General features: G+C 40.2%; 1 long non-coding RNA gene across 1 annotated transcript in view; it reads right to left on the bottom strand.

Annotated features, from left to right (window-relative positions):
* LOC132131675 (uncharacterized) overlaps window positions 1-25,874 on the bottom strand; it is a 208,565-nt gene that overhangs the window by 7,386 nt on the left and 175,305 nt on the right. Inside the window, exon 2 of the long non-coding RNA XR_009428919.1 lies at window positions 6,747-6,787. This is a non-coding gene — a long non-coding RNA (uncharacterized LOC132131675). The remainder of the gene's footprint in view (window positions 1-6,746; window positions 6,788-25,874) is intronic.

Genomic DNA, 25,874 nt, shown 5'->3' with positions numbered 1-25,874 from the left:
AAGTCTTTTAGTTTTCATTTTATTAAAATTTAAAAAACGTCCCAACTTTTCCGGAATTCGGGTTGTATATACGTGGTGTAGCATCTCCTTTTCTTTTCAAAACAGTTTGAAGACGTCTGGGCATTGAGGCTATGAGTTGCTGGAGTTTTGCTGTTGGAATTTGATCCCATTCTTGCCTTATATAGATTTCCAGCTGCTGAAGAGTTCGTGGTCGTCTTTGACGTATTTTTCATTTAATGATGTGCCAAATGTTCTCTATAGGTGAAAGATCTGGACTGCAGGCAGGCCAGGTTAGCACCCGGACTCTTCTACGACGAAGCCATGCTGTTGTTATAGCTGCAGTATGTGGTTTTGCATTGTCCTGCTGAAATAAACAAGGCCTTCCCTGAAATAGACATTGTTTGGAGGGAAGCATATGTTGCTCTAAAACCTTTATATACCTTTCAGCATTCACAGAGCCTTCCAAAACATGCAAGCTGCCCATACCGTATGCACTTATGCACCCCCATACCATCAGAGATGCTGGCTTTTGAATTGAACGCTGATAACATGCTGGAAGGTCTCCCTCCTCTTTAGCCCGGAGGACACGGCGTCCGTGATTTCCAACAAGAATGTCAAATTTGGACTCGTCTGACCATAAAACACTATTCCACTTTGAAATAGTCCATTTTAAATGAGCCTTGGCCCACAGGACACGACGGCGCTTCTGGACCATGTTCACATATGGCTTCCTTTTTGCATGATAGAGCTTTAGTTGGCATCTGCTGATGGCACGGCGGATTGTGTTTACCGACATTGGTTTCTGAAAGTATTCCTGGGCCCATTTAGTAATGTCATTGACACAATCATGCCGATGAGTGATGCAGTGTCGTCTGAGAGCCCGAAGACCACGGGCATCCAATAAAGGTCTCCGGCCTTGTCCCTTACGCACAGAGATTTCTCCAGTTTCTCTGAATCTTTTGATGATGTTATGCACTGTAGATGATGAGATTTGCAAAGCCTTTGCAATTTGACGTTGAGGGACATTGTTTTTAAAGTTTTCCACATTTTTTTTACGCAGTCTTTCACAGATTGGAGAGCCTCTGCCCATCTTTACTTCTGAGAGACTCTGCTTCTCTAAGACAAAGCTTTTATAGCTAATCATGTTACAGACCTGATATCAATTAACTTAATTAATCACTAGATGTTCTCCCAGCTGAATCTTTTCAAAACTGCTTGCTTTTTTAGCCATTTGTTGCCCCCGTGCCAACTTTTTTGAGACCTGTAGCAGGCATTAAATTTTAAATGAGCTAATTAAGTGGATAAAAGTGTAAAATTTCTCAGTTTAAACATTTGCTACGTTATCTATGTTCTATTGTGAATAAAATATTGGCTCATGTGATTTGAAATTCCTTTAGTTTTCATTTTATTAAAATTTAAAAAACGTCCCAACTTTTCCGGAATTCGGGTTGTATATATAGTATATAAGTAAATAAAGTAAAATATCTCTGAAGTATATTCCCATTCATATTCACAATTTTTAGCACTCCAGCATGATTATGGACATGAAATTATCCAGCCACAGCTTCCTGTTTCATCTAAATATTAAGAGCAAAAACAAAGCCTAAATTCCCTTAATCATCCATCACAATGAGAAAAACCAAAGAATATATTTCTGAAATTTCACAAATTAGTGAAGTGGCTTTAAGAAAAGAGCTAGAGCAGTGAAAATTCCCATTTCCACCATCAGGGCAATAATTAAGAATTTCCAATCAACATAAAATGTTAAGAAACTACCTGGAAGAGGACGTGTGTCTGTATCATCCTAATGCACGGTGAGGAGGAGAGTTTGAGTGGCTAAACAAAATGGTGCTCTCTCAAAGCTAGCGTTAAGGAGGTTTCACAAGGAAGAGAATGCATTTTTGCATTCCACTTGTGCTATTTTTCCCCATTGTTTTTATATGGAAACCTGCATTAGAAGGATGTGTTTGTGTTCCTGTGGCTCAGTGGTAGAGCATTGCGTTCGGTTCAGTTCCTAGGGAACACACATGCTGGTAAAAAAAAATAAATGTGTAGTCTGAATGCACTGTAAGTGGCTTTGTATAAAAGCTTCTGATAAATGTAAATGTGTTTGACTGTCTTGTGCATGCAATATCATGCTTGCCTTATATTATCATTATATATTCAGTGTCATAAAATAGTCTTAAAATGACAATAATATCAGTTATTTCTGGGACAATTTATTTCCCAACAAAAGTAGTTATCGTGACAGGCCTAATCGCCAAATAACATCTGGTAAATCAATCCACAAAACTAAAGTGTCATACAAAGTCAAAATTATTATTATTATTAAAAACTTTATTAATCCTTCACAGGAAATTATATTGTTACAACGGCAACCACACTTCACTCCTTGCACACAGACATAACGAACTAAACACCTAAAAGGGAATCTTACACAAAAACATAAAATGAAATAAAAATTCTAAATTACGACATACTTAAGTCAGATTATGATAAACAAGTCAAAATTAGTATGCCATAATTTCTATATTTACGTTATAATTATAAATGTCATTATTTAAGCTTTGTATATGATATTTTCATCTTTTATAGTTTTGACTATTTAATATCAGAATTTCAATTTACAGTAGTATGCCATCATTTCAAATTTGGTCATAATTATGAACATTTTTATGAGGTAGAAATGGACTTAAATATTATTCAGACAAAATCAAAAGTACTGTCACATACATCAGACTCTGCTAAAATTATACATTTAGCAGACACTTATCCAAAGCAACTTACACTGCATTCAGAATATAATTTTTGTTCCCTGGGAATTGAACCCACAACCTTTTGCACAGCTAACACGATGCTCTACCACTGAGCCACAGGAACACAGTTTTACAGTAACACTTTAGCATTTATTAATCTTAGCTGAAATTTATTTCAACATGTACTAATGCATTATTAAAATCAACAGTTGTGTTTGTTAACATTAGTTAGTGTATTGTGAACTAACATGAACTAGCAATGGAGAACTGTATTTTCGATTAAGTAACATTAAAATACTTCAGATAACATGAAATAAGAATGAACAATAATTCTACAGCATTTATTCATCTTAGCTAATATTAATTTCATCATATACTAATGCATTATTAAAATCAAAAATTGTGTTTTTATTAGTTAATTAGTTAATGCACTGTGAACTAGCTTGAAGTAGGAAGGAACAGCTGTACTTTTTATTAACTAACATTAACAGATGAATAAATACTCTGAATAAATGTACTGTTCATTGTTTGTTGATGGTAGTTAATAAATTAAGTAATTTTAACAAATGACACCTTATTGTAAAGTGTTACCAATTATACAAATACTCAACAAATTATCAATAAATTGTCTTACCAATTTCTGTGTGTTTCTTTTGTAGAATTTCGTCTCGGCGTAAGTAATGTCTTCTTCACAAGTCTCAGCTGTTTTAACAATAATAGAGACATTAAAACCACAAAACTTCATCTTAATTAGATCTGCTTCTTCAGTCTGCGTGTTATTATTCAGGCTTTCAGATTTAAACGTACAGTATGGGATTTTTGGCCACCAGGGGTCACTCAATCAAAATAATAACATAAGACGTACTTTGATGACGTCGGGAAAGAGCGTAGGCTCATGGGAGTTGTTGTTGCGTGGATGCGTGGCGCAAGCGTCTCAGCCGCGTGGCGTGTCCGTTTTTAATTCGGCTCCCATGTTAATAGGTTAGAGCTTGCAGACTGCCTGCGTGAGACGCGGAAAACGCGTGCATGCTAGAAATAGAACCAACGCCTATTTTTCACGTGACACACAAGCGTGTTGGAAGCGTTTCCAGGCAAAATATAATAGGAAAATATGTTTATATGTAATTTTGTACACAAATACATATTAATGACATTTTGATGTTTGGAAGTCTATAGGTTGACATAAATTCAGATATAAATGTAATTTAAAAAATAAATAAATAATTATCGATTTTCAAATATTGCACCTGTCAAATATAGTCTATTTTGCCGTCAATACTGTTGACGGTGTCCTTTATCAGTAGGCTTTATATTTATGTTCAACATGAAGTATAGATATTGTTGTCATGAAGACAAGAGCCTGGTCTGTCAGCGGTCTCCCTCTATGTCACCTACAGCAGCAGCAGCGCGCCGCGCCGCGTCAGGCACGGTTCTGGTGTGTAAAGACCTATGGTAAAGACACAGAAAACGCGAGGCAGCCGCCACACTTCTGGCACGCAGCAGAGACGCCACGCAGCCAGTGTGTCACCGGTCTTAGTATTTTGACAATCACGTATTTTCGAACGGAGAGATATAAGAATTATCAGACCCCTATCAAATCAATATTCCATCTAGCTAGTAGTAATATGTTAAAAAAACACGGTTGCCTTTCGTTAATAATTATAATTACATTTATACTATGATATCGAACAAGATAGTGAACTGCATTTGAAGCTACTTTATCCAGCTAGATATAGAACATGTAGATTTACATTATACTCTACATGAGAGCTAGTCCGTCTGCGTTTTACACAAGACATCATCGTTTCACAAAATATACGGATAGATATAGTTAGCTGAATGGATGCATACCTGTTTATTAGAATGCAAGCATCTTTCTGTAGTTTCAGCTTGTCACGAAGCTCTCTCTATCTTGGAAATTCAACTCCAATATTTACCCGTGTCTCGTTTCTTCTTCGTCCCAAAACCTTCTCAGGTCATTTATTTCACCCGTACGTTTGCGCTTCACAGAACGTGCAGGCAAAGCATAATAATGATCCATAACCAAGTTATTGATTGAAGTATAAAAACTAATATAAACAATATAAATATAAAATATGATAGTCTCGCTCAATGCTAGCTACTACTTTTTCTTCTTCGTCTCGTCTTTGCTTGTGTTCACCTTTGTATTTGGCGGTTCCGCAGGAAGTTAGATAAACTAGAGGGGTCAAAGTTTATATGACGCCATAGACGGGCGACAAAACGGAAATAAAGAAACGTGCCGTGTCTTCTATTTAAACTATAATTTTCTCCGGATTTGAAAGTTCGTGGAAACTGTCGGGATAATGTAAGTACACAACTAAAAAATATATATAACATAGATATAGTGATATCTGCTATTTTTAAAGCAGAAAAATTACATATTGTGCCTTTAACTCCACAGTAACACTCAATGATTTTAAACATGGCATTAACTAATTTAATTAGCCGTTAGACTTTTAACTGTTTCCGCACACAAATAGTCCAAGAGTGTTTATCATTACATTTAGAAAGACACTTCAATCACACATTAATTTACACATAAATCAAACCCAGTTGTCTGTTTAACATCACATTCTTTATATTTAATCAGCATTTAAGTTCAATTCAAGTTTATTTGTATAGCGCTTTTTACAATGCAAATCGTTACAAAGCAACTTTAAAGAAAATTATGTTTCTACAATATTTAGTAGTAGCTTATGGTGGTGACTGTCAGTCAACAAACACAAAGTTATCATGCATATACATTTTAGAGCACCTGACACATCTTTACACATGTAAGATTGTTCATTTATTTATTTATTTTTTTGCAAGTGAAATGAGTAAAGAAGGATGCTCAGTGTCATTATATACAAACAGACATTTATTCTAACAATGGAAATTCTGGAAATAATTTTAATGAAATTATAAAATAGGGTTTTCAATTGGATCCAATATTTACAAAAAAATATATTTTACTTGTTTTAAATGGAGAAAATAACACTTGCCTTCTTGATCAGTTTTTCTGTGTTTCCTGTAGATGCAGAAGATCAGGACTGCAGCAACAATCAACAGAGATCCAGCAGAGATCAACACGATCAGAAACACAGAGTCTGGAGGAACAGAAGAAGAGTAAAAGACTGACAGTCATTAATGTAAGTGATTGAATCAGTCTGATCTACAACAGAAGACAGAGATCAGCTCAATGAATAACTTGTGGAAGAACCTGAACATGTGTGACAGAGCTGAGTGATGTCCAGATGTTGAGTCTGGTTGCTGATGGGATTGTTGAGCACACAGCTGTAGCTGTTTTTATCCTGATATTCCACCTCCAGAGGTAGAGAGAGACTGATGCTGAGATCAGACACACTGATGCTGGACAATAAACTGTTTCCTTTGTACCAGGAGAGAGTCACATGACCCACATTCACCACTGAACACACCAATGAACAATTCTGCTCTGAGGATGATGAAGAACATTGAGCAAAGTTTCTGCTGATGACAGGAACAGACAGACGAGCTGAAAACATCAGAGGATAAGAGGAATATGAACAACTATTTGCTTATTTTGTAGTGTATCTGTGTATTGAACTGTGTGTTGGGTGAGTGTTTATTGTGTTAATGGTCACTGAATGTGTCTGTCGTCTAAAATTAGTAAACGTTTGACAGTGTAAATAGAATATGTGAACGTTTAAATTAATGACATCTCTACTCACCATTGACAGAAACATTGAATGTTTTTGATGTTTTTTTCGCTCCACTTATCTCTAGATGATAATCTCCAGAGTGTTCAGTTGAGATGTCTGTGATGGTCAGAGATCCAGTTTGATCGTCCAGCTTCAGTCTGTCTCTGAATCTCCCGACAGGAACATCAGATGTGGAGAAGATTTGCTTCTTTTTCTTCATTCTAGCTATGAGAGACCATTCTGCTCCAAATCTCCACAGTATGTCGTCTTCTTCAGGTATTTCAGTAAGATCAGTGTGTAGAGTAACAGAATCTCCCTCCGTCACTGACACTGAATCACCAAACACACCTGATCAACAAACAGATTTTACACTGATTAAAGTCTCAGCAGAAACAAACACAATGTTAAATATAAAGGGTCTTTATAAACAGCTGTTGTAAACCGTTAACTCTTAATAATAGAGAGACTGTTAGAGTCAAGCAGACAGAGGAAACACTATTTAATGAATTAAACACATTTATATACAGTTCAGAATACACAAATCTGTTCATAATTCTTCTCTTCCAGATGTATACTATATTAGCAATATTATATATATATATATATATATATATATATATATATATATTATTATTTTTTTCTTCTTAGTCTTATTTAAATGTTTTTTTAGTTTGTTTTGTTTTTTTTGTTTTTGTGTCATTTATGTCTTTATGTTTGTGCAATATGTATTTACCAAGATAATAATAAGTGAATATATTTACATCAAAGTAAAAGGGTTAAAGTTAATTTATTTCAAATGTAAATGTACTCATGTCGAAGTTTAAAGTCTGGGCAACAGAGGTATTAGATAAACCTTGGTTTAATTTAGATTTAAGATGAATCATGATTGGTGTAACAAACACATCACTAGTCTTTAATTAGTTTTAAAGCGTGGAGGACAATCATGTTTAAAGTTTCATAATATATTGACAATATATACATGATAATTATTGCCGATTGAAAGTACAGTTTTAATTCTGCTGGATATTTTAAATACATTATTAATAAATAATAAGTTTAGATCATTAGATCCCTGGATATTAATCTATGGATTTTAAGGTTCCTGCACATTTTGACTTGTAAACGTCCATGATATTTGGAGGTGTTTATGATCACATATTAGAAATGTCTTTTTAAAAGGACAAAAATGGCCGGATATTTGAAAGCAGCTCAACAGAAAGTTCACACTTTCTGAAGATCTACATTCACTGAAGGGATTTTTGATCTTTTCCAGATCTGGATTTAATGTACATTTCCTAATCCTAAAAAATTAATTCAGAGTTAGTAGATCTTGAATTGTATTCATACAGTATTCATAATTCTTTTGCTACATAACAGGAGATTAAAATAAAATAATTTGAACAGTAGCAGCCAAAAAAAAAAAAGCCATAAATATAATATCATAAACTTACCAGTCAGACCCCAGCAGCACAAACAGAACAAGACAAACTTGTGAAACATGTTCTTCAGTGGTTCAGTGTGTGATCTAACAGCAGACTGGTAAAGTGTTGAGTGTGAATCCCCCCAAGACAAGATCTGACCCTCCCACTTCACACCCTACATTTGCTTCTAATCTTAAAGTTCATCTAGCACTTAGGAAGATTTTTACTGGTTTTAATTGAAAACAAAAAATAATAAGTAAAAAAAAAAGTTAAGGGTTCATATTCCCGCCTCCCTGACAGCTTTTCTTCTGAGAGTGTGGTTATCTGACTGTTTCAAATGACTAAGAGTAAAAGAATATTGTGTGAACTGTTAATGAACTACATTTGATGGTGAGATTGAACATAGTGATTTTAAAATGATATATTTATTCTAAATGTTATTGAATGTAAACCCAGAGTAGAGATTTCAAACAGTGTTATGATCTTTACTGAGGTGTATCTTCTGAGTTGAACTGAAACCAGTCATGGTTAGTTTTCTAAGCGTGGTTTGATCCGTTGGGTGGACAAACAGATGTGAGTGGCTCTGGACATTCAGAGCACGAGGGTTTAGTTTGTAGGTGAAGAGGTTCTTCCTGTGTGGCCTGTGATTATTTACAGCGTTTAAGACTCTTTAATCTACTGGAGGCGGGGAGACAAACCTTATTTAATAAAACATCATTATGTGTAGTTAGTGCATCTCTTCTGACTGTATAATCGTTCATGAGCACTGCTTCTGCAGCTGATTCTAGTATTACTGGCACTTTGAGTTATACTCGGTGCTCAAACACAGTTAACTGTCATCAATACGCTGTGAATCTGGAGCCAGATGCATAAACTTAGCCTCTATGTTATGACAGAGGCTACGTTTAAGTGTACACTAAATAATACACTTAAATTTTGCACAAAATATACCTGTACATACAGTACATAACTGCTATTGTAATATACCTGCCATACAACTGTCAATTTGTATATTGTCATTCCTTACCTACTTATTTGTATTTTTTGTATTTTTTATTCTTTCCATATATTTTTTGTTCTGTCGCTGTCATTCTGTTGCACTGCGGAGCTTCTGTCACGAAAACAAATTCCTCGTATATGTGAACATACCTGGCAATAAAGCTCATTCTGATTCTGATTCAGTGTTGGCCAAGGGTAAGCAATCTTTTGGATTCAGTTTAGACCAATTTAACTTTTTATTTAACCAATATAAAATATTTGACCAATTTCAAAGACCTTAACATTTAGGCTACTAACTGACTAACTTTTAAGACTAGTTCAAACCCTTTATGGTGAGACATTAATTTAATTAAAATTTGGAGCTCGTATTTGACACATAAGTTGTATTTAGGTGCGTTTCAACATCACGCAGCACTGCGCAAACCGATCGCAGTCTGACCTGAAGCAGTGCATGTCGGTTAGAAATTCTATCCGTCTTGAGACACCGCCGAAGCCACATGACTGTCACGTGTGGCATCAAAGTACCGCAAGAGTGTTTTGAGAGCAGCCGGTTGACTCAGCCGCCGCAGTTTCTCCAGAACGACAGCAGAAGCGCTGATGACGACACAGCTGTTTCACGATTGGCCAGAAACATCACATGACGACGATCACGTGTGTTTCAGGGTTTATTCAACATTTTCAGTTCCAATAATGGCAACAAATCTGTGTTTTTAGAATGTTAAAGTTTTTTTTTTTACTTTAGTTGCACTGTTGTATTAAGTCACGTTTATCATACAACACAGATAAAAGCATATATACCCCACTGTATTAGTATTTAAATAGTATATGATTATGTTGAACTTTATTCTTGAAAATATGGCGCTGTATTTCAGTATGTAAAAACTGTTGCTCATGAAAACGTTTCTAAAACGTCTATGTATTGCATCTAATTCACTTCATCTTTGATAAAGTATGCAAACACCACGTGAGTGTCACTAACGGGAGCAGAAGTGTCCGGCTTGGCATGTAAGAGGTGTGATTTCTGACAGATCGAAGGCTTAGCAGGAGAAGGAGCAGTCGACCCTTCCGTTGCCATCAGTCCGTGTCCATTTTTGAATGGGATTGAATGGGAGGGCAGACGTCAGACCCGCGGCGACATCACTGTTTGAACCAATTATAGGCGGCGACATGACGACAGGGTACATAAGAAATTTATCAAAAATAGAACGTGTACTATGTCTAAACTAGGTACGTCACCTTAGATGATGCCTGATATATACGTCGTCTCAATATACGTCGCCTTAGATGACGCCTGATATAAACATCGTCTCAATATACGTCGCCTTAGATGACGCCTGATATAACGTCGTCTCAATATACGTCGCCTTAGATGACGCCTGATATAAACATCGTCTCAATATACGTCGCCTTAGATGACGCCTGATATAACGTCGTCTCAATATACGTCGCCTTAGATGACACCTGGTATATACGTCGTCTCAATATACGTCGCCTTAGATGACGCCTGATATAAACGTCGTCTCAATATACGTCGCCTTAGATGACGCCTGATATATGTCGTCTCAATATACGTTGCCTTAGATGCCTCAGCCGCTTCACAAGACGGCTGATATAAGAAGTGGCATCAAAATGGCGGGCTGAACGCATGTGTTTTTACAGAGCTGCCAAGCTAACCTCCCAATTTAGACTTGAAACATACAAAAGTCTCACTGACGCCTACCTAAATAGCATTTAAACACCGTATGTGTGTTTTGTATTTCCAAAATGCGGGAAATCTTCAAAGCAAGCTAACCTCCCAAAGATTATTATCCCTCCGGCACGTGGCTCGACCCCAGTTTCCGTCTCGGACGATTCAGAAAAGGAGGTACAATCTGCTCAAACAGATAAACTCTGTGACTCGTCACACTTCACCCCTACTAAATCAAATGCCTTGAAAAAATTAAGACCTTACGATGAAGAAATCACTAATGCAATAAGTTCACTGACGGCTCGCTTTGTATCACAAGATGAAAAACTAGAAGAAATGGCGAACCAAATGCGAAACAACAGTCATGATCGCAGAGATTTCCAAGGCTGTCGAGTTCAATACCGCTGAAATTAAAGAGTGCAAAGACAAGTGCCAAGAGACGAGCAAATCCCTTCTTGGATTAAAGACCTGACGAGTAGAACATCTGAACTCGAGCAGTATAAAAGAAGATGGAGTCTTCGGATCAACGGTATGAAAGAAAAGCCTGAAGAGGATCCTCGCAGGGAAGTGATCGGCCTTTTTTGCTGAAATTGCACCACACCTGGTTCAGAAATTAGAAGATATCGTTGATACAGTTCACTGAATCGGCAAGAAGGAACCAGGAAAACCAAGGCAGAGGATTGTGCAGTTTACAATCCGAAAATATAGGGATAAAATTGTGAAATCAACAAAAAGTTGCCGAGTCTGCCGAGAACGCGGAGTTCGATTCATGGAGGATCTGTCGAGGGAAGACCGGCTGGCCCGCATTGCGCTATGACCTTTGATCGACCAGGTATAAAGATAGAAAGAAAGCGTACTACCGAGGACCGTTTGGTTACATTGAATGAAAACGCATTGAATGGACATGATTTTTCACTTGAACTGATTACGGGTAGGGTCGTATGAGATATGACTGTTTTTGGAGACGCACTAGATTGTGAGGTATGTTCTAGGTTCGTGGTTATACAACCTAGTGATTTTTTTCTTTCTTTTTTCATACAAGTGTTTGCACTTTGCCTAATATTTTTTACTTTTTTTATTGTTTTTATGTTTCCAGTTAAGCTACCGTTATCTTTCATGTCACTGAATGTTAGGGCATTCAAAATAAGGTTAAAAGAAAAGCAATGTTTATTTTGAAAAGCTTATTTTGTAAAACTAATGGTTCTCACTGTATTTTTTTTTTTTCATAACATAACGGATACTACTTTTTGGTCTAGTCAGTGGGGAGATGAGATTCATTTTGGTTAATGTTTATGGCCACAATAATGTTAAACAAACAAAATTTATTTCAAGAAGTCTCTTCTGTAATCTCTGATTTAAAAAAAATCTACCCTACAGATAATATTGTTGTAGGTGGAGATATTAATGTACCAGATGAGGTATAACAAAAGTATTTCTTCTCTATCAAATCTTTTGGTTTCCCACTTCTGCATTAGTCTTAAACTGATAGATATCTGGAGATATCTCAATCCTAATCTCAGGCAGTTCTCTTGGTCAAAACCCAATGCCTCCAGCAAATCAAGAATTGACTATTGGCTTATTTCAGATAATTTAAAGTTATTTGTTAAAGACTGCCCTATTTCAGCAGCACCTTTGATGGACCATTGTGCTATTTCACTATTATTCAAACTGAATCATAACACTTCAAGGATTAAGGGATATTGGAAGTTCTCTTACGAGAGCTCTCTCGTACTGCGTCTTAGCTAAGACGCTACGGGAAAAGTCTCTTTTCACGAAATACTGAAGCAAAAAATTATCCTTAATTTTGTATTTTTGTAAAGCGCATTTGCAGCAGTACACAGCCATAGGCGAGACGGCTCGTTCGCTCATTGGCTTGTTCTGCGGCAACTGCACAGCCTATCGAGCGCGGGCTGATGCAACATCAGACCAATAAGGGCGCTTCGCGCCCTTCTTGCCACTTCCCGCCGAAACGGGTGTGGCCCAACCTATAAAAGGAGCTCGAAAAGGCTGACTCACCTGATTTTTCATCTCTTCAGCGAAGCTCACGCATCGCTGGATCACGAAGGAAGCAAGCGCCGTCTGAGAAAGCACATCAGCAGGACGAGCCATTCTGAAGCTGCTGGCATCGCCGCCTTCCATTGCCGTTCCTGCTGCGCTATCCGGCGCCTATATCCTTTCAATCCTGTTATATACAAGCTGTTCTTTATGTGTGTGTGTGTGTTCGCCCTGCGACACACACTCGTAAAAGAGCTCGCGTCTTTTTTAAGATGCCTTCCTGCGGCTCGTCAGAGCCCCACTCAGCGAGGGAGACCGGTACGTCATCTGTGTCTCCTGCCTGGGTGAAGATCATGCAGCGCTCGCTCGCTGACGGCGGATGCCCCCACTGCGAGCTGTTGCCATGGTGACTCTGAGGACTCGCCTGGCCTTTTTCTCTGAGCCTGCATTCTCCGCTGCGCTGAGGCGCCGTAAAAGCATCGCTTCCAGCGGATTCCGGAACCGTCTTCAGCTCAACCGAGCTCGCCGGTTCGCCCTGCTTCACCGGCCCCCCCCTGCATCGCTTCCCGGTGGGCAGCGCCCGCTGTTTGCCGGCGCGTCGTCCGAGGAAGTCGATCTCAGGGCCGCGTCGGGGGAAGAGGACACGCGCTCTCTGCTGGCTTCGGGCAGTGATGGCTGGGCGAGCTCCGAGGATCTCGCGCCTTCTGCTCAGAAGCCCAGCAGACGAGCTGACATCGAGAAGGAGCCGGGGCGAATGCTCGTGTTGGCCGCGATGTGTCTCGGCCGCGAGTGGTTTGCACCAGCGCCCCCCCCTCTCGTTCCCGGCTGGATGGTATTTCCCTTTCGGATGAGCGTACTTCTCAAAGCCCGCCTCATTTCTTCCTGAGCTTCACGAAGAGGTGGCGAAGGCTTGGAACGCTCCATATTCAGCACGAACTCGTTCGTCTGTCTCACTAGCATTCTCCACACTGATGATGCTAAAAACAGGAACTACCACTCACTTCCGCCGGTGGAACAGGCGATAGCGACGCACCTTTGTCCGCCCTCTGCTGGACGGCGGCAAAAGCGGTGTTGCCATCTAAAGCCTCCTGTGTGACGCTGCGTCAGCACTACTAACGATGGCTGCTTCATCGAAGCGCAGGTGTACGAGTTCCGCTGTGGCCGAGCTCTCACCCAAGCGCGCCGCTGTTTCAGTTCCAGGAATTGTGACTGTCTCAGCGTTTTCTGCAATGCGCAAGCCTGCACAGTTGCCCGCTTGCCTGCACACAAAAGCCGTTATCACAACAGCTTCAGCAACGCAGCTCGAGACCCCCGTTCTCGCTCTACTGGCCGTCGTCCCGCGCCGCGGGGACCGCGGCAGAGGATTACGGTGAGGCCGGGAGCCCCGAAGCCATCCTGGGAAAGCCATCTACGCATGCTGCATGACGCTGCGTCGGCACTACACACGATGGCTGCTTCATCGAAGCGCCGGTGTACGAGTTCCGCTGCGGCCGGGCTGTCACCGAAGCGCGCCGCTGTTTCAGTTTCCAGAGATTGTGACTGTTTCAGCGTTGTTTGCAATGCGCAAGCCTGTACGGTTGCCCGCTTGCCTGCACACGAAAACCGTTATCACGGCTACCCAGATATTTCCCGAAAAAGGTGTAATTTCTGGTGTCCCGGCCACGGCCGATGGTGCTATAAATGTAGTGACGATGCCCACTGCTCAGTGCCCATCTCCGCATATAAGCACAGCCCTTCACACAGGGCTCGCGCCTATAAAAGCGACTCAAGTCGATCACGCGCACTACATAGTAGACGTGCCCACTCCTCAGTGCCCACAATCACTATGTCACACGCGTCATGTGGTTTCTGTAAAAACGAAACCCGTGCACGTTCGTCCGGCCACGGCCGATGGTGCTATAAATGTAGTGACGATGCCCACTCCTCAGTGCCCATCTCCACATGTAAGCATAGCCCTGCACACAGGGCCTGCGCCCATAATGTCGACTCAAGTCGGTCGCGCACACTGCATAGTAAACGTGCCCACCCCTCAGTGCCCACAATTACTATGTCACACACGTCATGTGGTTTCTGTAAAAACGAAACCCGTGCATGCTCGTCCGGCCACGGCCGATGGTGCTATAAATGCAGTGACGATGCCCACTACCCAGTGCCCATCTCCACATGTAAGCACAGCCCTGCACACAGGGCTAGCGCACATAAGATCGACACAGATCGGTCGAGCGCGCCGCAGAGTAAACGTGCCCACTTCCCAGTGCCCACATACACTATGTCACATACGGCGCGGGGCTTCTGTAAAAATGAGACCCGTGCACGTACATTCTGCACAGGCAGACAGCGAGTTGAAAGTGGTAAAAGTGCACACATGCAGTCCACGGTTACTCGCAGATATATCGAGTCCCACGGGACCCGCTCAGCCTCCCTCCAGTCGGTTAAGCGCCGGAACGGGGTCGAGGAAGAGCGATCTGCCCGCTGTGATCAGCGCGCTCCCCGCCTCAGATGCGCAGCACACTCGAGCGCCACCGTTGCCCAGTCAACAGAGCGCGTTTCGCATCCAGCCCTTAGCCATTCATGCAGATGCATGGTCAGTGCTTCCAGGGGTTTCGGATTGGGTGCTAGGCATTATAAAGAGAGGCTACTCGCTACAGTTTTCTCGACGCCCACCGTGCTTTTCAGCGCGCGTCGAAACTACGGTCAAAACAGAAGTAGCACACATACTTCGGGCCGAAATATCAAAACTGTTGAGCAAAGGGGCTGTAGAGCCTGTGTCTCAAAGCGAGGGGGGGCTGTACAGCAGATACTTTCTGGTGCCCAAGAGAGACGGGGGTCTCCGGCCCATACTGGATCTAAGACAGCTGAACAGGCATTGATGAAACACAGTTTCAAAATGTTCACGACCAGGAAGCTCCTCGCGCAGATTCGCAGAGGGGACTGGTTCATGTCAATAGATCTGAAGGACGCGTATTTTCAAATACAGATAGCGTCAAACCACAGGCGATATTTGAGATTCGCCTTCGAGGGCCAGGCATACCAGTTTGCAGTCCTGCCATTCGGCTTGTCCGTAGCTCCTCGTACGCTTACGAGGTGCATGGATGCAGCGCTCGCTCCTCTTAGACTCAGAGGCACACGAGTGCTGAATTATTTGGACGACTGGCTGGTTCTGGCCCGATCATGAGCGGAGCTCATGGACCACAGAGCCGTTTTACTCGATCACCTCGAGAAGCTCGGCCTCAGTGTCAATTGGGTGAAGAGTTCGCTGAACCCCAGTCAGACGATCCTGTTTCTGGGTATAGTTCTGAACTCGTGTTCCATGACGGCGCGGCTGTCACCACAGCGCGCGATGGGCATTCAGCGTGCAGCGAGTTCTTTCCGCTGTGGCGCGACTGTGTCGCTCAAACACTGTCAAAAGATGCTGGGTTTCATGGCCTCAGCATCTCCGGTTCTGCGGCTGGGCCTGCTCCGCATGCGCCCCCTGCAGTTCTGGCTGAAGGCTCGAGTGCCGCGCAGAGCGTGGGCGTCTGGCCGGCTGCATTTCAAGGTCGATCAGAGCTGTGTTGCGGCTCTAGCACCTTGGACAGCGAACGGCTGGTACCGATCAGGTGTAAGCCTGGGGACTTCCCCGAGTGTGAAAATGGTGTCGACGGACGCCTCCACTTCGGGATGGGGAGCGCTGCTCGAGGGCAGACCGTCCTTTGGCCTATGGTCAGAACGGGAAAAGCTCCATCATATCAACTGCCTGGAAATGCTGGCAGTGGAGAATGCGCTGACGCGCTTTTGTCCCCATATCAAGGATCACCACGTCGTAGTCCGTTCGGACAACATGTCCGTGGTGTCCTACATAAATCGCCAGGGCGGTCTCGGGTCCCGAAACCTGTACAGGCTGACGGAACGCCTCCTGATTTGGGCTCAACGCAACGTGCGCTCGCTGAGAGCGGTGCATGTGCCTGGACTGCAGAATCTGGGTCCAGACAGGCTGTCCAGAGGCAATGTCCCTACGGGAGAATGGTCTCTACACCCGCAAACAGTTCGGCTGTTGTGGGAGAGATTTGGCATGGCGGAGGTGGACCTCTTTGCGTCCCACGGAAACGCTCACTGCCCCACATTCTTTTCCAAGAACGAAAGCGCGCTGTCACGGAAATGGCCGTGCTGCCCGCTTTATGCGTTCCCTCCCGTCTCCCTCCTTCCGCAGGTGATAGAACGGGTGAGAGAAACGAGATGTTCAATACTGCTTGTGGCACCTCTTTGGAAGAACCATCCATGGTTCCCAGATTTGATGCAATTAGCAGATGTCGCCCCATGGCCGGTACCGTTGAGGAGAGATCTCCTCTCGCAGGCCAGGGGCTCGATTTGGCACCCTCGACCGGAGTTGTGGTCCCTCCATGTATGGGCACTCAACGGTTACCCGCTGATCTCGCAGGGGGAGTGCTAAATACCATCACTCAGGCTAGAGCTCCGTCGACACGACGTCTGTATGCCTCGAAGTGGTCGGTGTTCTCCAGCTGGTGCACAGCTCGAGGTTATTCACCCCTTAGTTGTGAGGTGACGGAGGTCCTCTCCTTCCTACAGGAGCTGTTGGATAAGGGCAGAGCCCCATCCACGCTCAAAGTTTATGTGGCGGCCATCGCGGCGTTTTCTGAAACGGCGTCCGGTCAGTCAATAGGAAGGAACGATTTAGTCATCCGGTTCCTCAGAGGAGCTAGGAGGCTGAATCCTCCCAGACATCCGTCAGTCCCTATGTGGGACCTCGCGGCGGTTTTGGCGGCCTTGAAGGGTCCCCCTTTTGAGCCTATCCAATCGGTTAGCCTTCAGCATCTGTCGTTCAAGACAGTATTCTTGTTGGCTCTCGCTTCTGTGAAGCGTGTGGGTGATTTGCACGCGCTCTCGGTGAGCCAGTCGTGCTTGGAGTTTGGGCCCAATGACTCAAGGGTCATACTCAAACCTAGGCACGGTTATGTGCCGAAATCCCTCAACACACCGTTTCGGGCTCAGGTTATTGCCCTGTCTGCCCTGCCGGTGTCAGGGGAGGATGGAGACTCGAGTCTTCTTTGCCCTGTCAGGGTTTTAAGAGCTTATGTGTCTCGCTCTGCTGCCTCTCGGCAGACGGAGCAGCTATTTGTCTCGTTCGGTGGACGTTCCAAAGGAATGGCTGTTTCGAGACAGACTCTATCCAGATGGATAGTTGACGCCATAGCGTTAGCTTACGCTTCCAGGGGCCTTCAGTGCCCGTTGGGCGTCAGAGCACACTCCACAAGAGGCGTCGCCTCGTCGTGGGCGTGGTCTACTGGGATCTCCTTGCAGGATATATGTATGGCGGCGGGTTGGGCCTCGCCGTCTACATTTATCAGGTTCTATAACCTGGAGGTTCCCGCCTTGCAAGCAAGGCTGCTGTCGGTATAGAAGAATCAGGGCCCTGAGGGGAATTCTGAATTCATGAGCGCTAGGCGCTGCCGACTGTTATATGGGCAGTATTGCGTAAGACCCGCATTGCCACATTGGTCAGGCCTTGCCTCGGCTGTGTGATGTCATATTGCCGCATCTACGGATGCTGCTAGATATGGGACGGAGGGTTTTTCCCCCTTTTTTCTGTCCCGGACTCTCTGTGAGTCCCTCAGGTGACTGTGCACTGTAAATCCTGGGCGTTGCTTCAGGTTTATCGGTGTGTGATCCCTGCGCGCACGGCGTTTTACATCGGGTTCCCGTAGCGTCTTAGCTAAGACGCAGTACGAGAGAGCTCTCGTAAGAGAACGTACTCGGTTACTAAACGTAACCTCGGTTCTCTCTAGAAGAGCGAACGAGTACTGCGTTCTCTGCCGTGCGTACGATTCACTCTGGTTCGCTTCGGCGATGAAATAAATCAGGTGAGTCAGCCTTTTCGAGCTCCTTTTATAGGTTGGGCCACACCCGTTTCGGCGGGAAGTGGCAAGAAGGGCGCGAAGCGCCCTTATTGGTCTGATGTTGCATCAGCCCGCGCTCGATAGGCTGTGCAGTTGCCGCAGAACAAGCCAATGAGCGAACGAGCCGTCTCGCCTATGGCTGTGTACTGCTGCAAATGCGCTTTACAAAAATACAAAATTAAGGATAATTTTTTGCTTCAGTATTTCGTGAAAAGAGACTTTTCCCGTAGCGTCTTAGCTAAGACGCAGTACTCGTTCGCTCTTCTAGAGAGAACCGAGGTTACGTTTAGTAACCGAGTACGTTTAATTCTGATTTACTTAATGAGAGATTCTGTAATAAAGTTAAATATTTAATTCTGGAAATTAAGAACAGTAGTAGTTTTAATTCTACTAAAGCCAGATGGGAGTTCCTCAAACTTAAAATTCGCAAATTATCTATTACAGTAAAATACTTGCCAAAGTAAGGACACAACAGGAAAATAATATTATTAATGATATTAGAGCTGAAACAACGAATCGATTTAATCGATTAAAATCGATTATTAAAATAGTTGTCAACTAATTTAGTCATCGATTCGTTGCTAAATAACTTTTATTTGGCGTAAGCGGCTCATTTTGTACATTTGTGTTTCAAATCTGCGGTTATTTCACGTGCTTCCCGAACAGTGTCTCTGCAGCATTCAGCGTGATGTGGGAGTACTTTACTTTGAGCCTTCAAAAAAGAAGAGTAACCTGTAAACTCTGTACTACTGAACTGTTTAAGGGGACGTTCACATATCGCGTCTTTTGCGCGCTCAAGTTCGTTATTTCCAACACCGCACCGCATCGAGTTAAAACATTTCAACTTTTCAGAATGCCGCAAGCGCACCGCGGGTCATGTGACAAGAACTAACCAATCAGCTTCATCCTTTCCCGTAACAACGTTAAAAGCTCAGTCAAGATGAAAGGAACAGCTGATCATAGTTGTATATGGATTTCCATTTTGAAATAAATTTAGTAGCAGAGCTACTGCAAGCGATTTTTTGAGCAGCAAATTTATTTATCCTTTGCTGAAATTTCCGCTTCTTCAAGGAGAGAGCACGTCATGGTTGCTTAGCAAAGGCAGACGCCTCAGGGGCGCTTCTGCCCGAGCGCTTTGGAAAGAAGGAGAAAGCGGTGCGCCTAGCGTTTTCCACGCGTTTTTAGGCGCGATTTGTGAACGGCCCCTAAGACTTTCATTTGTGCAGATTCTCCAGTACAATGTTGTTTGCAAATGTTTAGTCGTAAAAGCTGATAACATTGCTTTTTAACAGTTAACATTTAAAGCTTTACAAACATGTTCTGTGATCAGTTTGTCGTTTACCAGTTCAAAATTCAGTCGTGCAGCCTAATTATGACTGAATGAGAGAGGTAAATGTTTAAAGATATTTGAAATGCACTTTTTTTCTAAGAATTCACTGCTCTTTTTCACACAGCAGGTTTTTTGTGTGTGTTCAATTTTTTTTTCTGGACAACCTTCTGATGGATTTTACTTTAAATTGTGAGTTCCATTCAGGTTTCATGCCATAGGCACTTTTTCGAAGGATTGTTTACAATTTCACAGCAAAAGCTATAAAGCTGTTTCCCAGTAAATAATAAAATACAATGCACTGCAATTTTATTCTGTTTTATCCTTATTCTTCGTGAAAATATGTTCTGAAAGATTCCTTAATAAGCTTTGTTCGGGATGTTAAACTACTTTGGGAGCTCTAAGGACTGCCATGGTGAAAACATTATTTGAAATCTCCTTGTGAAATTTGCTAGAGTATGGGTCAGTGTTCTGATTGCAGAAGAGTTCGACAAAGGATTACTAACACAATAAAACAACTCCAGGTATATTTTTGATGAGGATATGACAGTGCAAAATGGTTAAAATCTCTTAAAAATCTATGCTGAAGGATAAAGACCATTTATGAATAATTTACTTGGGGAAAAAATGGAAAAAACTAAAATGTAAGTACATAAACCGATTAATCGATTAATCGTAAAAATAATCGACCGATTAATCGATTATCAAAGTAATCGTTAGTTGCAGCCCTAAATGATATTAATAAATGTTGTAGTGAAAGTGTTTTAAGTGATACTGGAAAAAGCAAAACTGTCTCTCTACAATTAGAACTGGACAATCTTTACATTAAGAAAGCTAAAGATGCATATATGGATAGAAGAGGGTGAAAAAAAGTGCTTCTTACTTTTGCAGATTAGAAAAAAGATGGCAATCAAGTAACTCAATCCTTTCACTAATGATTAATGGCGCTCAATGCACAGATCCTACTCTAATTAGTAAGGAAATCTATCAATTCTGCAGTGACTTGTATTCTTCCAACTTCTTTCCAAACGAGAGTAAACTTTATTCCACGCATTGACAATGATTGGAGTTATTGTTGTGATGCCGACTTGCATATTGAAGAACTTGACTCAACGGTTCAAAACCTTAAAATAAACAAATCTCCTGGCCCTGATGGCCTCACAGCTCATTTTTACAAATTCTTTTGGAATGATATCAGAATATTATTATATAATGCTTTTGTTGAATCGATTGAAGACTGCTTCTTTGGCCCCACTATGAATCAAGGTCTGATTACATTAATCCCTAAACCAGATAAAGATATGAGATACAGTATATGGATAATTTTCGTCCAATTACATAGCTTAATAATGATTATAAAACTTTCACACATATATATGTTAAAAGATTAAAAGTGGGCATTAATAATTTCATTAACGAATCACAATCAGGCTTTCTTAAAGGAAAATCTATTCATAATAATATAAGGTGATGGATTTGGCGGAGTACAGTCACTTGATAGACGATGGATTCATTTTATTTTTAGATTTCAAAAAGGCCTTTGATATGATAGAGTATGCTTTTCTTTTTAAATCCTTAGAACTTTTCAATTTTGGTGAACGGTTTATTAGTGTTATAAAAATGATTTACAGAGACATGAATAGCTCCGTTTCTCTCCCTTTTGGTACTAGGCAAAGATTTCAGATTGGCCGTGGAATAAGACAGGGTTGCCCATTGTCCCCTCTTTTATTTATTTTAGCTGTAGATATGCTGTCCACTCGGTTTAATCATGATGTATCTGTGAAGAAATTAAATGTATTTGGGAAAACTTTAGCAATCAGTCAGCTAGTAGATGATACAATATTTTTACAAAACAAAGACCAAATTCCTTTAGCCATCTCTTTAATCAATTATTTTTGTACAGCTTCAGGTCTTCAACTTAATCTAAAAAATGTGAACTTTTGGCTCTACACCAAAGTTTACTATACTAATTAATGCCAGTTTGTTGTATTCAGTTTTTGTACTTAAAAAAAAAAAAAAAAAAAAAAAGACGGCTGATTTATACGTCGTCTCAATATACGTCACCTTACACGAAATGTAAAGTTTGCATTACAGTAGATGTATTTGTAACAGGTTGTTACTTTTATTTAAATATTTCCCAAAAAGTGGTAACAGTGCATAATAATTACTGCATAATAAAGTAATTTTATGTTTGATAAATTCTGTTTAGCTGTTAAATTGGTGTTGAAGTGAAGTACAGCACATTAATGTTCAGTCTGCTTGGATGCTACAAAAAGTATGGGAAAACTGTGAGGAGATGCATGATTTCTGCTTGAATTACATTTCTTTCTTGTTTCCTTGTGATCTCGACATAAAAGAGTGTAATTTTAACAGAAATAAAGTTGTATTTATATTAGATATTCACTAGACATTCGATCTTTAACATTAAATGGCGTAGAGAACAAAGTCGTTCTAAGCAAACATGTTTAGGTTTATTAATTTATAATAATTTGGGACGCTAAGGCTGTGATATTAATGTTGTGGGATTGATTTTAACCCAAATATTTTCTAGAAGTTTTAATCCTAATGGATTGAAACAAACACGATGATCTACTTCATTTGCATAACTATAGTGCGCAACTACCAAATTAGAAAAAGATTTTTAAAATGCAATAAAATCAAGATCTTATAATAAAATTGTACTTCCATTTAATTTTTATTTTATTGGCAAAAGTGCAAAGAAAAGATTTTCAACGTTTTCACTGACTAAATAAACCGTAATCTGTAAATATAAGATAACTGGGACATAGACACGTTTACTATTTTTTTAGCAACTATTTTTAATTACAATATTTAATTGTTTGTAAATCGAGGATACTAACAGTTTTTTTTACAAGACTTCAGCTGCTCATCATTGCCTGAATGTCCTTTTCATGATGGGGCATATATAAGAGACAGATCTGGACTGATCTAGCACATTCACTCGGTCTCTGTTGTAGCACATAAATGAGAGAATGACAGATGATGAAATGTAAGAGAAATGTACGAGGTCAAGGGATATTTTTTTTAAATCTCTCTTATTTGGCATTCAGTATCTAGATAAATAAGGTAGGAGAAAATTTCAATTTTGTGATGCTCTACAACATATATGCTGTATGTGAATTACATTTTATGGTGATATCATGAAGTAATCAAAAGTTACAGCATTCAGAACCAAGGTAGCCTTTCTCTTAGTCCTTGACAGTTTAGAAATTGTTGTATTGAATTTCAAGTTTAGTCAAGGTCCTAAATAATTACACTTGTTTTATTTTACTATGAGACCTTTCAAATTACGTATGACACGACTAACTGAGCTGTATGATGTTTCTGACATATTAGGGTACATGGCACAAAATTAATAAATTATATATAGTTATATAAAAGCTAAAATACAGAAACATTCTAGGTTTTATATTCTGCTTGCCAAGTGTACAAAGGATATTTCCAACTGATTTCTTTAATTCATGGGTTTAGGTATTATTATTCACACGAAAGACGAAATAGATTGTTTTGATTTTAGACTCATTTCAATCGTGAGAATCTAATCTAAATAATGATAGGACATTTTCCATGATCAAAGCTTGTGTTATGAAATGACAAGCATAAAAATCCACGAGAAAGTTACACAATGTGCGCACACAGAGTTTATAATTCGATGATGAATATCTTTAGATCTATGACAGATTATGGTAAACGTTTTAATAAGGAGAATTTTCTGAAAATAATGACATCCAATTATGTGCATCTTTCGACAAGTTACGAATAAAAACACAACGTGTAGCATTGGACATTTTTTTCTTTGCTGCGCCACATGTGCCCCTGTGGCCCTGTCTGGTTTAATGTGTTGTGCTTTATGAGGAATATCTATCGATCTGATCGCCTGATTATGGTCAATTTTGGATTTTAATCGGAAGAATTTTCTGAAAATAATGTGCGATTTTTCAAGATCTGTGCATGTTTGGTGAAGTTACGAGCTAAAACAGCAGGAGTGCAACAACCTCAGATTTATTTTTTTCATATTTAATTAATTTATATTTTGCTTAGCTACATGTCATAATTAATTTTTATGCATTATAGCTTTATGAGAGATATTTTAGGATCTAAATGATGGATTTTCTGCAAATAATGACGTGCTTTTTTTATGACATATGATGTTTCATGAGGTTACAAACGAAATTGCCATTACAGATACCTTTGATTTATTTTTTTTGCTAAACTTATGCCTCCCGTGTAGTTTTATGCGTGTTATAACTTCATGAGGAATATCTTTAGATAATGATGGATAATAGTGATTTTGGGCTCTTTTTAATCAGGAGAATCTAAATAATGGTGTCTATTTTTGTTTTAAAAAGTTATGAGAAAAAAATTTAATTAAAATAAAGCCCCAAACATATTGTTACTTACATTTATTAGAGCTGAGTAGGGCTGTAGCTATCGAATATTTTAGTAATCGAGTATTCTACCAAAAATTCCATCGATTAATCGAGTAATCGGATAAAATGTGTTTTTGCTTAATTAAAGTGCAATATTAATTATGCAAGAGAAAATAAGACTCCTGGGTTTTTTTAAAATGAACAACTAAGTTTCCTTTTTTAGAAAAAAAATCTTTTTATTTTTTAAATGCATAGAATGCAATTCATACATCAAAAATAAACATTTAATTATTACCCATTGTTTCTCTGTCTGTACTTGTACTGTGAACTATGACAATAAAGTTGACAGATGAATTAAGTGCCATTCAGTTGGGGTTTTAAATAAAGCATTTTCTGAGATGCACATTAAATACAAACATTAATTTAATTATCTTTTAATTATTGAAAATTAACAACTTTTTGGTAAACAAAGGGGATTTACTATTAAAAATAAAACATGGAAGAATTGTTGTGTGATTAAACCCTTAAAAATAATAATGTTCGATTTTTTTTTTTGTAGTAGGCTATGTACATTCTGCTGAACAACAGTCTTAAACCGGACTTTTATTTTGATGGGTTGACGTACCTTTACAGTTCTGTGTATGTGATGTGACACTCAAATCAAATGGTCAGATGCTCATGAAGTGACTGTCAGAGCAGTTCTGGAGATGTTGTTAATGTGTCCACGTCCTTATTTAGTGAGACAGCAGAAGCTGAAATCACAGCGAGTGTCACGCGCTCTTCAGTGTGTGTTAATAAAGGAAGTCGCGCTTCTGCTCCATTCATTAACACAGACACACAGAACATGCAGGATTCATATTTAAATAGACTGTTCCGGCTTATTATTTACAGATATTAGTCCATATTGTGATTTGATGTAAGTGCAATGACCTATTTTTGATTAATTCATTCAAAATTTAGCAAATTCAGTTCCATTCCATGTTAAACTGTAAAATCCGTTTTTATGACTGGATTCCGCGATTCCCTCCGCGTTTTCTGCATCGCGGAAATCATAGGGCCCTAGTTGTGGTATGCCAGCTCTATCTTGCAATGGACACACACCACGACGTTCTCTTTACGTTTTCCCTCAAATCAAAACACTGCTGACTCTTTGCAGTATGCGTTTTCAGACTCAGCGCTTGTGTATCATTCCGCTTTGTGAGTGACGTAAACGTGTTGTGTCTAATTAAAAAAAATAATTGCGAAAGAACCTGACGTGAGATTTGAAATAAATTAAGAGAGGCTTCGAGGCAGAGGAATTTGCCTCGATAATTTTTTGTAATCGAGTTACTCGAGTTACTTGAGGAATCGTTTCAGCCCTAGAGCTGAGAGATTCTAAGCTTTTAAATAATTGTGTTATTTCATTCAGGGCTTACTTACTACTTTGATAATTTTTCATGCAGGAGTGTTCTTTTACTTTCATTTTTACGGAAGAGGATTAGGGCCAAGCAATAATAATAATAATAATCATTATATTGCGAGATTAAACTCATAAAATTTCGAGAGAAAAGTCTAAATACAATCTTGAGAATAAACTCATTAAATAGAGAATAAACTCATCGTGTTGAGAAAAATTTTTATAAATTTAGAAAAAAAAGTCGAAAAAAGTACGGTTTTAATTTATCATAGCTGTCCATATGCCAGAGTGCATTTGGGTGAAGCCAGCGATAATTTGTCCACTG

The sequence above is a fragment of the Carassius carassius genome, chromosome 48, assembly GCF_963082965.1.
Source record: "Carassius carassius chromosome 48, fCarCar2.1, whole genome shotgun sequence".
NCBI lineage: Eukaryota > Metazoa > Chordata > Actinopteri > Cypriniformes > Cyprinidae > Carassius > Carassius carassius.
The sequence above is the reverse complement of the archived record's forward strand: the minus strand, read 5'-3'. Positions and strand labels throughout refer to the sequence as shown.